The following is a 14,393-nucleotide window of genomic DNA, read 5'->3' as shown; positions in this document are numbered from 1 at the left end:
TCACGCCATATTAAAGTGAATGTGTAGTAAACAAGATATGAATTATGTAGATATGGTCAAAACTTAAAGAGGGTTGGCTGAAGATAACATAATGATTTAAATGTTCTTCTAAATTATTTATTATAATGAATTCTCCTTGAAAATCAAACTTATAAGTTATAACTTATTTAAAAAAAAAAAATCTTATATGTGATAACCATGTACTGGTCAGGATTTAGTGTATAGTTGTCTTTTACTTTATGGGGACCACATTATTTTCAGAAAATTCCAAAGTAACTTGTTGCCTGCTTCTGGGAACTTCCGGTATATGGATTACTTTTGTGACTATCCTCCTCTTATCTGTTTTAAATACCCTATTATTATTTGTCCAAAAAAAAAAAACCCGTATTGTTTAATTGTAATTGTCATCCTTGAAATAAAAAAAAACCAAGAATAAGCAATTTCATCTACAATTAGGAGCACGTCAATGTTCCATCGATAGTGAATCAGTTCATAGCATTTATTTAGAATATGAAATTAGTCTGTGCATTTTGTGTAGCATTTCCATAAATAATGGTAATATCTGCATGTGTAACAGTTTAGATGTTAATGAAATCTAGTTCTTTCTATCATGTTACAATATATGGTGATTCTTGTTCTGATTTAATAAAGCATGCACATCTATGTCCCAACTTGGACTTGAACTTTGTAGGGTGATAGGAGATACTGCTCAAGCTAACACCTGGTCCTATCATTCGTGAAATTGACAGCTCCTTTTTTCATTATCACTCTAGCCTATATATGGTTGTTGTCCCAACACAGCATTTGAAATAAAACAAATTGATCCAATTCCCTATACTGGGGCTTGTTTCCCTTCTCCCCCCTTCCTTAAAAAATTGTACCTAAGAGAGCTTCATATGCTGATTTTGATTTTAAATTAATGATGGTTTCCAAAAAGTATTTGGTGCTTGTCTCAGGCAAGTTTTTCTGTTTTGGGGTTTTGGAGTAGCTAATTTTGGTATAAATTTGGAGGTAACATCTCTATGGTGCATGTCCTGGTTCTAATGGGTTCCCCACTCGACCAACTATCAATCTTGACTTTTACCCAAATGAGAATTAACAACTTTGTCATCTTTCTTGTTCTTTGTATCTAACAAGGCTTGAACATATTTTTATTTCAATTTCAAATTAAATTATGAAATTATGAAAATCATTATAAATTCACGAAAAAGAAAAATGCCTTGGTAATACAGTTCTTCACCCTTATATAATATAATTTCCTTTATATAAATCCGTGTTGACTATATTTGAATGTGGTACAATATGTTGAACTTTAAACAAGTAAGTGGTTTGATTTGTACGAATTTACTTTGTTTCAGGGGAATGCCACTGTGTCATGTTCATGACAGAAAAGTTACATGGAATCATATGGAAAACGATGATGATATCTTTGTTTATAGAGAAGGAACACTGGACCATATACAATTTATATTGCAATAACAAGAATGAGAACAATAGCAACAGTGAAGAGAGCTATTCAATTATTATTGGAGACAAGGGCAAGGATGCCACTATTTGCTTTGTTGCGGCTCCTCCTTCCCCGCAACCCAACGCCGATGCTGGTGGCACTGATGAATCACTGCGCGAGCCGCTGAGGCCTCGGCTTCCCTATCCAACTGGATGGAATCCACATCTCCATCTACTCTTGGATGCGTAAACTTCTTCCTTGAGATGGGTGACATCTCTGAGCTCTTCCACATTCAGTAACGCTTATCTCTCTCTCTCTCTCTCACACACACACACACACCCATTAATTTCTCCTTTTTCAATTATTATATTATATTTGTTTCCTACAGTAATATCTGACCAGTTCTAGCTTTTGTAATTTATCAGTTTTAAAGCCTGACAAAAGCCTTGCAGATATTCAAAAGAATCGGAGTTGCTGCCATTTTGGAACATCTTGCCTAGTTTTATGAAATTGTAGTGTATTCAGACCAGGTGAGTATGGTAATATTGATTCTTTACTGCCATTTTAGTTATTATTATTATTATTATTATTATTTATCGTTATTATTGTTAGTGTTAGGCTCAGGTCTTTAAACTAAACTCAAGTCAATCACCACTCATTCCGTTTTGACTCTAGTGAGTCAACAAAAGTCAATCACAACTCATTCAACTTCGAATCGAGTCACACACGACTCATCTCATTATCAATCACAGACCGAGGTTATTAAATTAATCTCAAGTCAATCACGACTTATTTATCCCATTTGCGAATAAAGGTCTATAAGTTCACCTTAATAGAACTACGTTTGACTTGATTCCCCAACGATGGGATACGTAGGCAGCTTAGGTAACCCTAGGTTCAGTCATTATTATTATTTATCAATGTTGGGATTTTTTCGTGTTATTTATTTTTTGTTATGATAATTCTTTTTATTATTTATTGTTATTAGGATTTTTCTTTTTGTTAGTTGTATTTAGGGTTTTCTTTTTCTTATTATTTGTTGTTGTTAGAGTTGTTTTAGCAATTATATATTGTTGTTAAGTATTTCTTTTTGTTATTTGTTGTTGTAAGATTCTGATTTTTATTTATTATTTCTAAGGTTTTTTATTCTTGTTATTATATATTGCTGTTAAGGTAGTTATTTTTATTATCTATTTGTTGTCAATGTTTTCTAAGGTTTTTTTTTTTATTTTTTTATTTTTTTTTATTTTTAATTTTTTAATTTTTTAAATTTGTTGTTAGTATTTATCTGTTGTTGTTAGAGTTGTTCTAGTTATTATTTATTGTTGTTAGGTTATTTGTTTTTGTTTATTAGTTGTTGTTGGAGCTTATTTATTTATTTTTATTATTTATTGTTGTTGAGGTATTTTGTTAGGGTTTATTGTTAGGGTTTTCCTTTTCTTATTATTTGTTATTGCAAGGTTTATTTTTGCTATTCGTTGTTGCTTGGGTTTTCTTTTTACTATTATTTGTTATTTTTAGAGTTGTTCTAGTTAATATTTATGGTTGTTTGGATTTTTTTAATTTTTTTAATTTGTTTTTTCGGTTTCTTTTTTATTATTATTTGTTGTTGGTAGTGTTTTTTTTTTTTTTTTTTTTTTTTTTTTTTTTTTTTTCTTCTTCTTTGCTATAGTTTCTTTTTTTGTTATTTGTTGTTGTTAGGGTGGTTGTAGTTATATATTATTGTTAGGGTTTGTCCTTTTCAATTATTTGTCGTTCTAGTTATTATTTATTATTTTTACGGTTATTCTAGTTATTTATTGTTGTTAGGTCTTTTCTTTTAGTTCTTTATTATTGTTAGGGCTTTTATTTTTCTTATTATTTGTTATTGTTTGGTTGTTCTTATTATGGTTTTTTTTTTTTTAATAATATTTTTGTTAGGTTATTCTAGTTAATAATAATAATAATAATAATAATTTTTTTGGTAGTGTTTTTTAGATTTTGTTTGTTGTTATAGTTTCTTTTTTTATTATTTGTTGTTAGGTTGGTTGTAGTTATTATTTATTGTTGTTAGGGTTTGTGCTTTTCTATTATTTGTCATTTTTTTTATGTAGATTTTTCTTTTTTATTGATATTTGTTGGTGGTAGTGTTTTTTTATTTTTTGTTTGTTTGTTATAGTTTTTTTTGTTTTACTATTTGCTGTTGTTAAGTTGGTTGTAGTTATTGTGTATTGTTGTTTGGGTTTGTCTTTTTCTATTTGGTTTAGTTATTATTTATTATTGTTGAGATTTTTATTTTATAAGTATTATTATTGTTATGATTATTCTAGTTATTATTTATTGTTTTTAGGGTTCTTTTTTTTTTTTTTTTTTCCTAGTTGGTACTCACACACACATGCCTCCACTGAGACTCGAACCTCTTACCTCTCTTTAAGAAGTAGAGGCTTGGTACCGCTAGGCCACTGGCCTGTTGGTGTTTTTAGGGTTCTTTTAGTTATTTGTTGTTAGGGTTTTTCTTTTTCTTATTACTTGTTGATATGTGGTTGTTTTGGTTTTTTTTTTTTCCTTATTATTTTTTGCTGTTAGGTTGTTCTACTAATTATCTATTGTTGGCCACACTTTCAGCTCGGTCCGACTCTAATATCATTATTATAAAATTATAAGCTTTGGGTTCGGGCCTGCACACAGCCTCATACCAATTGGAGTGCACCAATACTACATGTATAGTGTTTCTCCTTTCCACACCCAATGGGATTGTACACCTTACTAGCATAATAGCCTACCAGTGCCTTACCCCCGCCCACAAGGTCGCCATAATCACCCTCTTAGGTGTTCAACGTCCTTGTTGGCCACAATTCTTTCTGTGTAAGTCTCTAATAGCATTTGTAACGACCCACACCACCATATGGTATGATATTGTTCGCATCAGGCACGAGCCCGCATTGTTTTGCTATGTAGTTTTGCCTTTTAAAGTCTTTATACGAATTGGAGATAGTACCAGTACATAAAAGTACTTCATCTTCACCTTACCTAGGTGATGTGGGATTGTGCACATATAGCTTGCCCAGAGTGGTAGCCTACCAGTTCCTCTTGCACCCGCCCGCGGCACACCCAGCCACATTGGTCGCCATAATCACCCACCTTAGGGGGCCAACGTCCATTTTAGCCACTCTTTATTGTGGCGACCTTGTAAGCGGGTACGAGGCACGATCCCACATCGCTTGGGTATGGATAGTAGAAGTGATATATATGTAGGATTGGTACACTCCAATTCGTGCAATGCATTTTTGGGTAAACATAAAAACAAAACCGTGCGTGCTTCGTCCAAAAACGAACAATATCATACCATGCAATGCAGTGGGTCATTACGAATGATACGAGAGATGATGCATAATTGGAAGTATGGTCAACTAGGACATTGAGGCTCAAAGTGAGGTGATTGTGGCGACCTTTGTGGGCGGGTGCAAGAGGCACTTACTGGCTATCTCACATTACAGGTGCACAATCCCACATCGCCTAGGGTAAGGTGAATGTGAAGTGCTAATATATACTAGTGCTTTTTTCCAAGAGGCCTTTTAGGTAAACCCAGATAAAAATAATGCGGGCTCAACCCAAGTCGAACAATAACATATCATGTAGTGGAGTGAGTCGTTACAAATGGAGTTAGAGCCTCACCTAGTTGGAAGTGTTGCGACATTGGACAACTAATGTTGGGTTATACTGTGATGACCTTTGTGGCGGGTGTGCAAGAGCGGGTGTGAGCTAACAGGTTACGGGGGCATAGTCCCACATCGCCCGAGTTTGAAAAAACAGAGGTGGTGAATAGGACCCTTGGAAATCTAATTTGCTGTATTTTAGGAGAGAAACCAAAACAGTGGGATCTTGCTCCTGCCCAGGCAGAATTTGCTTACAATTGCATGGTTAACAGGTCCACTGGCAAAACCCCGTTTGCGGTTGTGTCTTGTTGTCCTGCAAAAGTTGCTTTGGATTTGGTTTCCTTACCGAAGTTGCCGGGGAAGAGTGTTGCTGCAGAGAAAATGGCTGAGCACATTAAGATCATTCAGGAGAGTGTCAAGAAACATCTAGAGGAAACTTACGCCAAATACATGGCTGTAGCTGACAAGAGATGAAGGAAAAGAGTATTTGAAGAAGGGGACTTGGTTATGGTGTATCTAAGAAAAGAGAGGTTTCCAGTGGAAACATACAACAAGCTGCAAGCCAAGAAATATGGTCCGTACCATATTCTAAAGAAAATCAACGACAACGCCTATGTGATTGATTTACCTACTAACCTGGCCATTTCTTCTACCTTCAATGTGGCTGACATACATGAATATTATCCGCCAGATTCGGGTGATTCGGGGATGAGTTCTTTTTACGCAGGGGAGACTGATGTAGAACAGCTCGCTCATGATTATCTGAACATACAGAATCATCCCAAATCAGGGAGGCTGAAAAAGTAAGGAGAATAGAAGGAAATAAATAAATAAGGAAAAGTCAAAAGAATTATCGCAAATCAGGGAGGCTGAAAAGGTAAGGAGACTAGAAGGAAATAAATAAATTGTTAGCATATAACATACCACGATTTATGGTATGACTTACTATAATAGCAGAGATTTGACTATGCTATAGAATATGCCATAAAATATGCTTTAGAATAAGTTGTGATTTGATTTTGATTTAATTTAGTTTCCTTTCTTGTAATATGAGTATGTGGTCATTTTATCTATAAATACTAGAGCTGTGAATGAGTAATTCATATCATTCAAGCCTTTACACAATTCTTTCCTTTCTCTTCTTTTTATATTTTTACTTGGTATCAGAGCCAACACCTTTCCACACCTTTCAGCAGCCTTGTTACTTGTGCGACAGCTACCTTAGGCTGTTTGTGACATCGTGTAACGTTGCCTACACATGTTTTCTATGTTGTTGTTTTGTGATCGAAAACAGGTATTTTTAAGTTTTGCAATTTCTTTTTCACTCTTCTAGGGTTGGGTAAATTTGGATAGTTGGTTTTCAACACCTAGAAGGGCTTGAGTAAAAAAAAAAATTAGTCTACAAAGAGGTTCCAGATATTAAGAAGGAGGTTGTCTGGCTATATATAAGCGGGCAGCGCTCCTTAAAAAAAAAAAGGTATGTATTTGGATTTTTCGGGAATGGTCTGAGGAGCCATTGTGATTGTTTATGGTCTAAGATCCTTTGATTTATTAACAGAATTTGTGGTGTTTTTGGAGTTTTTTATTGTCGTGTGATAGATTATGGCAGATTCAGGGTCCTCAACTGTTAATTTTGTGGGTGGTGGTGCCATTTTTCCCACCAACTCATCAGAAAATCCAGGACATCAAATCACCACAGTGAAGTTGGATGGTTCAAACTATTTGATTTGGGCACAGTCTGCCAAGATGTTCATTAGTGGCAAAGGCAAGATTGGCTATATTACTGGTTCTGAGAAAGAGCCAGCTGAGTCAGAGAAGGCATATGCACAGTGGTTTGCAGATAACGCTATGGTTATGTCTTGGCTAGTCAATTTGATGCAACCAAAAATAGCTGTTGGCTATATGTTTATGAAGACTGCTAAGCAGATTTAGGATTCAGTTCAACGCACTTATTCTCAGAGGCAGAATAATGCACAAATTTTCCAGCTGGGGCGAGATATCACCAAGATTTCTTAGGGTGACTTTACAGTTTCAGGTTACATTGCCAAGATTCGTGCTATTTGGGAGGAGATGTCATATTATGATTCCTTCCACTCTTGGAAGGATCCAAAGACGCAGTTTTATATGCAGGAATTGTGAAGAAGAATCGAGTGTTTCAGTTTCTTGCCGGGTTGAACGACGAGTTTGAGTATGCTCGTGTTCATTTACTGGGCTTATCTTCATTCCCTACTCTTGAGGATGTGTAGTCCTATGTGTTGTCAGATGAGAGCCGCCGGACTCATCCATTAGGTGTTGCTTTTGTTGATCGTTCTGCTATGGCAGTTTGGATTCCCAACCTTTCAGGAACTTCACCATCCCAGTCAGTTCAGAGCACTACCACCGATCCTCCTCTGGGACGACAACGTGGACGATGTGACTATTGCGGAAAAATTGGTCACATCAAATCTCGTTGTTAAGCTCTACATGGACGTCCACCGCAACAGAAACAACAGCCTCGATCCTTTGCACATTTTGTTACACAACCAGTCTCGTTGTCAACTCCTGACAACCCTGCCTCTACATCTTCTGCCACAATTACCTTGACTCAAGCTGATTTGGACAAGTTCAAGCAATTCTTCAATCAAATGGAGGCATCATCTTAGCTAACCTCCACTTATGCCCACTCAGGTACTATTGCGTCTGCACATAGCGTATCTACATCTTCAACACCATGGATCATTGATTCTGGTGCTTCAGATAATATGACTGGTATGTCCTCACCCTTCCAATCTTATAGTATCTGCTCTGGCCACTGCAAGGTCCGCCTTGCGGATGGCTCTCCATCTTCCATTGCTGGGAAGGGTCACATATCAGTTACTCCTTCATTAACTTTGTCAAATACACTTCATGTTCCAAAGTTGACTACAAATCTTATTTCTGTTAGTGGCGTTACCAAACAATTAAATTGTAGTGTAACGTTCTTTCCCTCTCATTGTATTTTTCAGGATCTGGTGTCGAAACGGACGATTGGCAGTGGGCGTGAAATAGATGGTTTATACCTGTTGGATGCTCAAGCACATTCAGCTTCATTTTCTAATATTGTTTCATCTAATAAAGCCTAGCTTATGCGTTGACACATGCGTTTAGGGCATATTTCTTTTGGTTTTTTGAAACATTTATTTCCTCTCTTATTTTGTAACGTGGCAGTGTTAGATTTATCCTGTGAAACATGTTATATGGCTAAAAATGTTCGTTCCAATTATCCTGCTAGTAGTAATAAATTTGCTTTTAACATCTTTTGATCTTGTTCATTCAGATGTGTGGGGTGCTTGCCCAGTTACTTTTAGTCTTGGATTTTGATATTTCGTGTTGTTCATTGATGATCATAGTCGTGTTACTTGGGTTTATCTTATGAAAACCAAAAATGAGGTATACACCATTTTTAAAAATTTTATGACAATGGTTTAGACTCAATATGGTCGTACCATTAAAAAATTCCGATCTGACCAGGGTACAGAGTACACTTATGGGGAGGTACAATGGTTATGTACAAAATTTGAGATTGTGCATCAGATGGCTAATGTTAAAACTCCTCAACAGAATGGTCGTTTTGAAAGAAAGAATCTCCACATCCTTGACTTAGCCAGAGCAATCTGCATTGGCATGAATGTTCCCCAGTCATTTTGGGGAGATGCAGTTCTTACCGCTGTTTACATCATTAATAGGACTCCTTCTAGGATTCTTAACTTTGCAGCTCCACTCTCAATCTTACATCCCAATTCATCTCTTTTTTTGATTCCTCCGCGAGTCTTCGGGTGTGTGTGCTTTGTTCAGCAGTTAGGGCAAACTTGTACAAAGGATGGTCAAATTTGCACTCCATTTGTCACAAGCTCTCAACATCTTGCAGACATTCTTACAAAGGGCGTCAATAAGATTGTTTTTGAGAATGCATTGTCCAAGTTGGGCGTTTCGGATATCCACGGACCAACTTGAGGGGAGTGTTAGCATATATGATACCACGATTTATGGTATGACTTACCATAATAGTAGAGATTTGACTATGCATATGTTAGCATATATGATACCACGATTTATGGTATGACTTACCATAATAGCAGAGATTTGACTATGCTATAGAATATGCCATAGAATATGCTTTAGAATGAGTTGTGATTTGATTTTGATTTGATGTAGTTTCCTTTCTTGTAATATGAGCATGTGCTCATTTTATCTATAAATACTAGAGCTGTGAATGAGTAATTCATATAATTCAAGCCTTTACGCAATTCTCTCATTTCTCTTCTTTTTATATTTCTACTTAAATAAATAAGGAAAAGTCAAAAGGAGATTTGGTGTAGTTGCCAGCAATAGAAGATATTATTCTCTATTGCAAGATTTAAGGAGGATTCTACTTCATCAAATCTCATATTTCCCCTTTAATATTATTTCACGCATACTTTCCTTTTTTATTCCCTATATATAGGGAAGAGATGTAAGTCTACAGACATCATCATTATCAATATAATTTCAATTTCTCTCTTGTGAGTGTGTTCTTTGTGAGTTTAAGGGTTTAACCCTGTACTTTATCGTTTCCGCTACGTTAAATCCCTAGGATGAAACCATGCTGGCTCGGTCCTAATGCAAACAATGCGATGTAGTGGGTTATTATAAAGATAAAGCACAGCCGGAAATGTAGCCAATAGGGATGTTGGCTCCTTAAGGGGGTGATTTTGGCGACCATTGTGGGTGGATGTGCCATGGGCGGGTGCAAGAGGAACTCGTAGGCTACTACACTGGGCAAACTACATGTGCACAATTCCACATCGTTTGGATAATGTGAAGGTGAAGTGTTTTTATGTACTGGAGCTATCTCTAATTTGTATGATGCCTTTTGGGGGTAAAACTAAAGAGCAAAACAAGTGCAAGCTCGCGCCCAAAGTGGACATTATCATACCATGTGGTGGAGTGGGCCGTTACAAATGTTACTAGAGACTAACCCAGCCAGAATTGTGGCCAGCGAGGAAGTTGAACCCCTAAAGGGGTGATCATGGCGACCATGTGGGCGGGTGTGAGGCACTGGTAGGCTATAATGTTAGTAAGGTGTACAATCCCACTGAGTGAGGAAAGGAGACATGCGATATATGTAGTATTGGTACACATCAATTGGTATAAAGCCTTTTGAGGCCGAGTCCAAGAACAAAACCGTGCGGGCTCGGTCCCAAAGCGAACAATATAATATCATGTGGTGGAGTGAGTCGTTAAAAATGGTATCGGAGCCAGACCTTGACCGTGCCAGAAGTGTGGCCAACAAGTACATTGGGCTCCTAAAGGGGTGATTGTGGCGACCTTGTGGGCGTGTGCGAGGCACTAGAAGGAATAGCTTTCAAGCTACGGGTGCACATTCCACATCGCCTGGGTGTGGAAAGGGAAAGTGCTCTATTTGTAGGATTGATACAATTCAATTGGTATGAGGCCTTTTGTAGCTATGTTCATCAACAAAATTGTGCGGGCTCGGGCCTATAGTGGACATTATCATACCATTTAAAGGAGCATGACTCAGCCGGAAGTGGCCAACGTGGAATTGTGCACCCGTAGCTTGCTAACTAGTTGTCTATTGGTGCACGGTTTGTCCGCTTTGGGTTTTACCCCAAAAAGACTCGTGCCAATTTGAGTATACAAATCATACAAATATAACATTTCCCATTTTCACACAAGCGATGTGGGATTGTGCCCCCATAACCTACTACCTCACACCCACTCTTGCACATTGGCTATAAAGGTCGTCACAATCACCCGTCATTAGTTTCCAAATATCGGCACACTTTTGACTGGGTCAGGCTTTGATACCATTTGTAACGACTCACTCCACCTCATGGTATGCTATTTTCGATTTGGGCTTGAGCACGCATTATTTTTTCTCTGGGTTTTTACCTAAATGGCCTTATTTGCAATTGGAGAAGGCATTAATACATATTTGCACTTCACCTTCACGTTACCCCTGGCGAAGTGGGATTGTGCACCTGTAACGTGTGAATGTGAAGTGCTAATATATACTATTGCCTTCTCCAATTGGTATGAGGTCTTTTAGGTAAACCCAGATAAAAATTATGCAGGTTCAACCCAAATCAAACAATTACATACCATGTAGTGGAGTGGGTCGTTACAAATGGTGTCAGAGCTTGACCCAGTTGGAAGTGTGGCGACATTGGGCAACTAATGTTGGGTTATATTGTGATGACCTTTGTGGCGGGTGTGCAAGAGTAGGTGTGAGCTAACAGGTTATGGGGGCAAAGTCTCACATCTCCTGAGTTTGAAAAAGGGAAGTGCTATGTTTGTAAGATTTGTACACTGAGATTGGCGTGAGGCCTTTTGGGGGTTAAAAACCAAAAGTGGACAAACCGTGCACTGGTAGGCTACTTGCTGGCAAGCTACAGGTGTACAATCGCACAATCACCCGCTGAGGGGCCCAACATCCGCATTGGCCACTTCCGGTTGAGTCAGGCTCTGATACCATTTATAACGATCCACTCCACTACACGGTATAATATTTTTCGCTTTGGGCTTGAGCCCGCATGATTTTGTTCGTGAGCTTAGCCTCAAAAGGCCTCATACTAATCGAAGTGTACCAATCCTACAAATAGAGCACTTTCCCTTTCCACGCCTAGGTGATGTGGACTGTGTAATCGTAACTTGGAAGCAATGTAGCTGTCTTGCGCCTTGCACCCGCCCACGTACACCTGGGTGAGCCCGCTTTAATTTTCTCTTTCTCTGGGTATTACCTAAAATGCCTCATATCAATTGGAGAAGGCACTAGTACATTTTAGCATTTCACCTCCACCTTACCTCAGTCGATGTGGGATTGTGCACCTATAACGTGCGATAACCTGTTAGTGTCTCTTGCACCCGCCCTTAAAGGTCGCCACAATCACCTCAGTTGGGGGACTCAATGTCCCCGTTGGCCACATTTCTGGCTGCGCTTTATCTTTGTAACTATTTGTAATGACCCACTCCATCGAATGGTATATGATATTGTCTGCATTGAGACCGAGCCTGCATGGTTTTGTCCTTTGGTTTACCTGAAAATACCTCGTACCAATTGGAGTGTATAAATTCTATATAGATATCACTTCTCATTTTCACACTTAGGCGATGAGGGATCGTGCAAGGTTGCCAGCTAACAGGGATGTTGGCCCCTTAAGGGGTGATTTTGACGACCATTGTGGGCGAGTTTGCTTCATCTCATGTGGGATTGTGCCTCGTACTCGCCCACATGGTTGTCATAATGAACAGTGGCTAACAGGGATGTTGTCCCCCTAAGGGGGTGATTTTGGTGACCATTGTTGGCGAGTGTGCCGTTTGCGAGTGCAAGAGGAACTCGTAGGCTACCACACTGGGCAAATTATGTGTGCACAATCCTACATCGTCTGGATAAGGTGAAGGTGAAGTGTTTTGATGTGCTGGAGCTATCTCCAATTCCTATGACGCCTTTTGGGGTAAGACTAAAGAGCAAAACTGTTCAAGCTCGCGCTCAAAGCAGCAATATCATACCATGTGGTGGAGTGGGCCGTTATAAATGTTATTAAAGATTAACCCAGCCAGAATTGGGGCCAGCGAGGAAGTTAATCCCCTAATGGGGTGATTGTAGCGATCTTGTGGGCGGGTGCGAGGCATTGGTAGGCTATAATGTTAGTAAGGTGTACAATCCCATTTAGTGTGGAAAGGAGAAACACCATATATGTAGTATTGGTACACATCAATTGGTATGATGCATTTTGAAGCCGAGTCCAAGAACAAAACCGTGCGGGCTCGGGCCCAAAGCGGATAATATAATATTATGTGGTGGAGTGTGTCGTTAAAAATGGCCGTCTGTTTTTTTAGATTTTGTTTGTTGTTATAGTTTCTTTTTTAATTATTTTTTGTTATATTGGTTGTAGTTATTATTTATTGTTGTTACGGTTTGTGTTTTTCTAATTTTTGTCGTTTTTATTATTTGTTGTTTAGATTTTTCTTTTTTATTGTTATTTGTTGGTGGTAGTGTTTTTATTTATTTATTTATTATTTGCTGCTGTTAATAACTTAAGTTGGTTGTAGTTATTGTTTATTGTTGTTTGGGTTTGTCTTTTTCTATTTGGTTTAGTTATTATTTATTAGTGTTACGATTATTCTAGTTATTATTTATTGTTTTTAGGGTTCTTTTAGTGATTTGTTGTTGTTAGGGTTTTTCGTTATCTTATTATTTGTTGATGTGTGCCTGTCATTTTTTTTTTCTTATTATTTTTTGTTGTTAGGTTGTTATAGTAATTATTTATTGTTGGCCACACTTCCAGCTGGGTCCGACTTTAATACCATTATTATAAAATTATAAGTTTTGGTTCGGGCTTGCACACAGCCTCATAGCAATTGGAGTGTACCAATACTACATATATAGCGCTTCTCTTTTCCATACTCAGTGGGATTGTACACCTTAGTACGATGATAGCCTACCAGTGCATCACCCACGCGCATAACTTCTCCATAATCACTTTCTTAGGTGTTCAACATCCTCGTTGGCCACAATTCTGGCTAGGTTTGTCTCTAATAGCATTTCTAATGACCCACACCACCATATGACTTGATATTGCCCGCATCGGGCGTGAGCCCACACGGTTCTACTTTGTAGTTTTATCCCTTAAAGGCTTTATACGAATTGGAGATAACACTAGTACAACACTTCATCTTCAGTTTATGCTGGCGATGTGGGATTGTGCACCTGTAGTTTGCCCAATTTGGTACCCTACCAGTTCCTCTTGCACCCGCCCACGGCACACCTACCCACATTGGTCGCAATAATCGCCCACCTTAGGGTGCCAACGTTCGTTTTAGCCACTCTTCATTGTGGCAACCTTGTGAGCGGGTACGAGGCACGATCCCACATTGTATGGGTATGGATGGTAGAAGTGATATATACGTAGGATTGGTACAATCCAATTGGTATAATGCTTTTTTGGGTAAACCCAAGAACAAAACTGTGCGGGCTCGGTCCCAAAGCAAACAATATCATACCATGCAATAATGTAGTGAGTCGTTACAAATGGTAAGAGAGATGAAGTATAGCCGGAAATGTGACCAACGAGGACGTTGAGCCCTCAAGTGAGGTGATTGTGTCAACCTTTGTGGGCGGGTGCAAGAGGCGCTGACAAGCTATCTCACGTTACAGGTGCACAATCTCACATCGCCTGGGGTAAGATGAATATGAAGTGCTGATATATATACTAGTGCCTTCTCCAATTGGTATATGAGGCCTTTTAGGAAAACCTAGATAAAAATAATGCGGGCTCAACCCAAATTGAACA

The 14,393-nt window shown here is 38.2% G+C and overlaps 1 long non-coding RNA gene across 1 annotated transcript in view; it reads left to right on the top strand.

Moving 5' to 3' along the window:
- Window positions 1-14,393, top strand: part of LOC132268301 (uncharacterized) — a 96,211-nt gene that overhangs the window by 19,570 nt on the left and 62,248 nt on the right. The window contains exon 31 of the long non-coding RNA XR_009469275.1: window positions 1,359-1,977. This is a non-coding gene — a long non-coding RNA (uncharacterized LOC132268301). The remainder of the gene's footprint in view (window positions 1-1,358; window positions 1,978-14,393) is intronic.

This window comes from Cornus florida, unplaced genomic scaffold (assembly GCF_030987335.1).
Source record: "Cornus florida cultivar Cherokee Brave unplaced genomic scaffold, ASM3098733v1 CherokeeBrave_3.0.0_Hap2_Chr08, whole genome shotgun sequence".
NCBI lineage: Eukaryota > Viridiplantae > Streptophyta > Magnoliopsida > Cornales > Cornaceae > Cornus > Cornus florida.
Note: the sequence above shows the minus strand (reverse complement) of the source record. Positions and strands in the feature narration are given on the sequence as shown.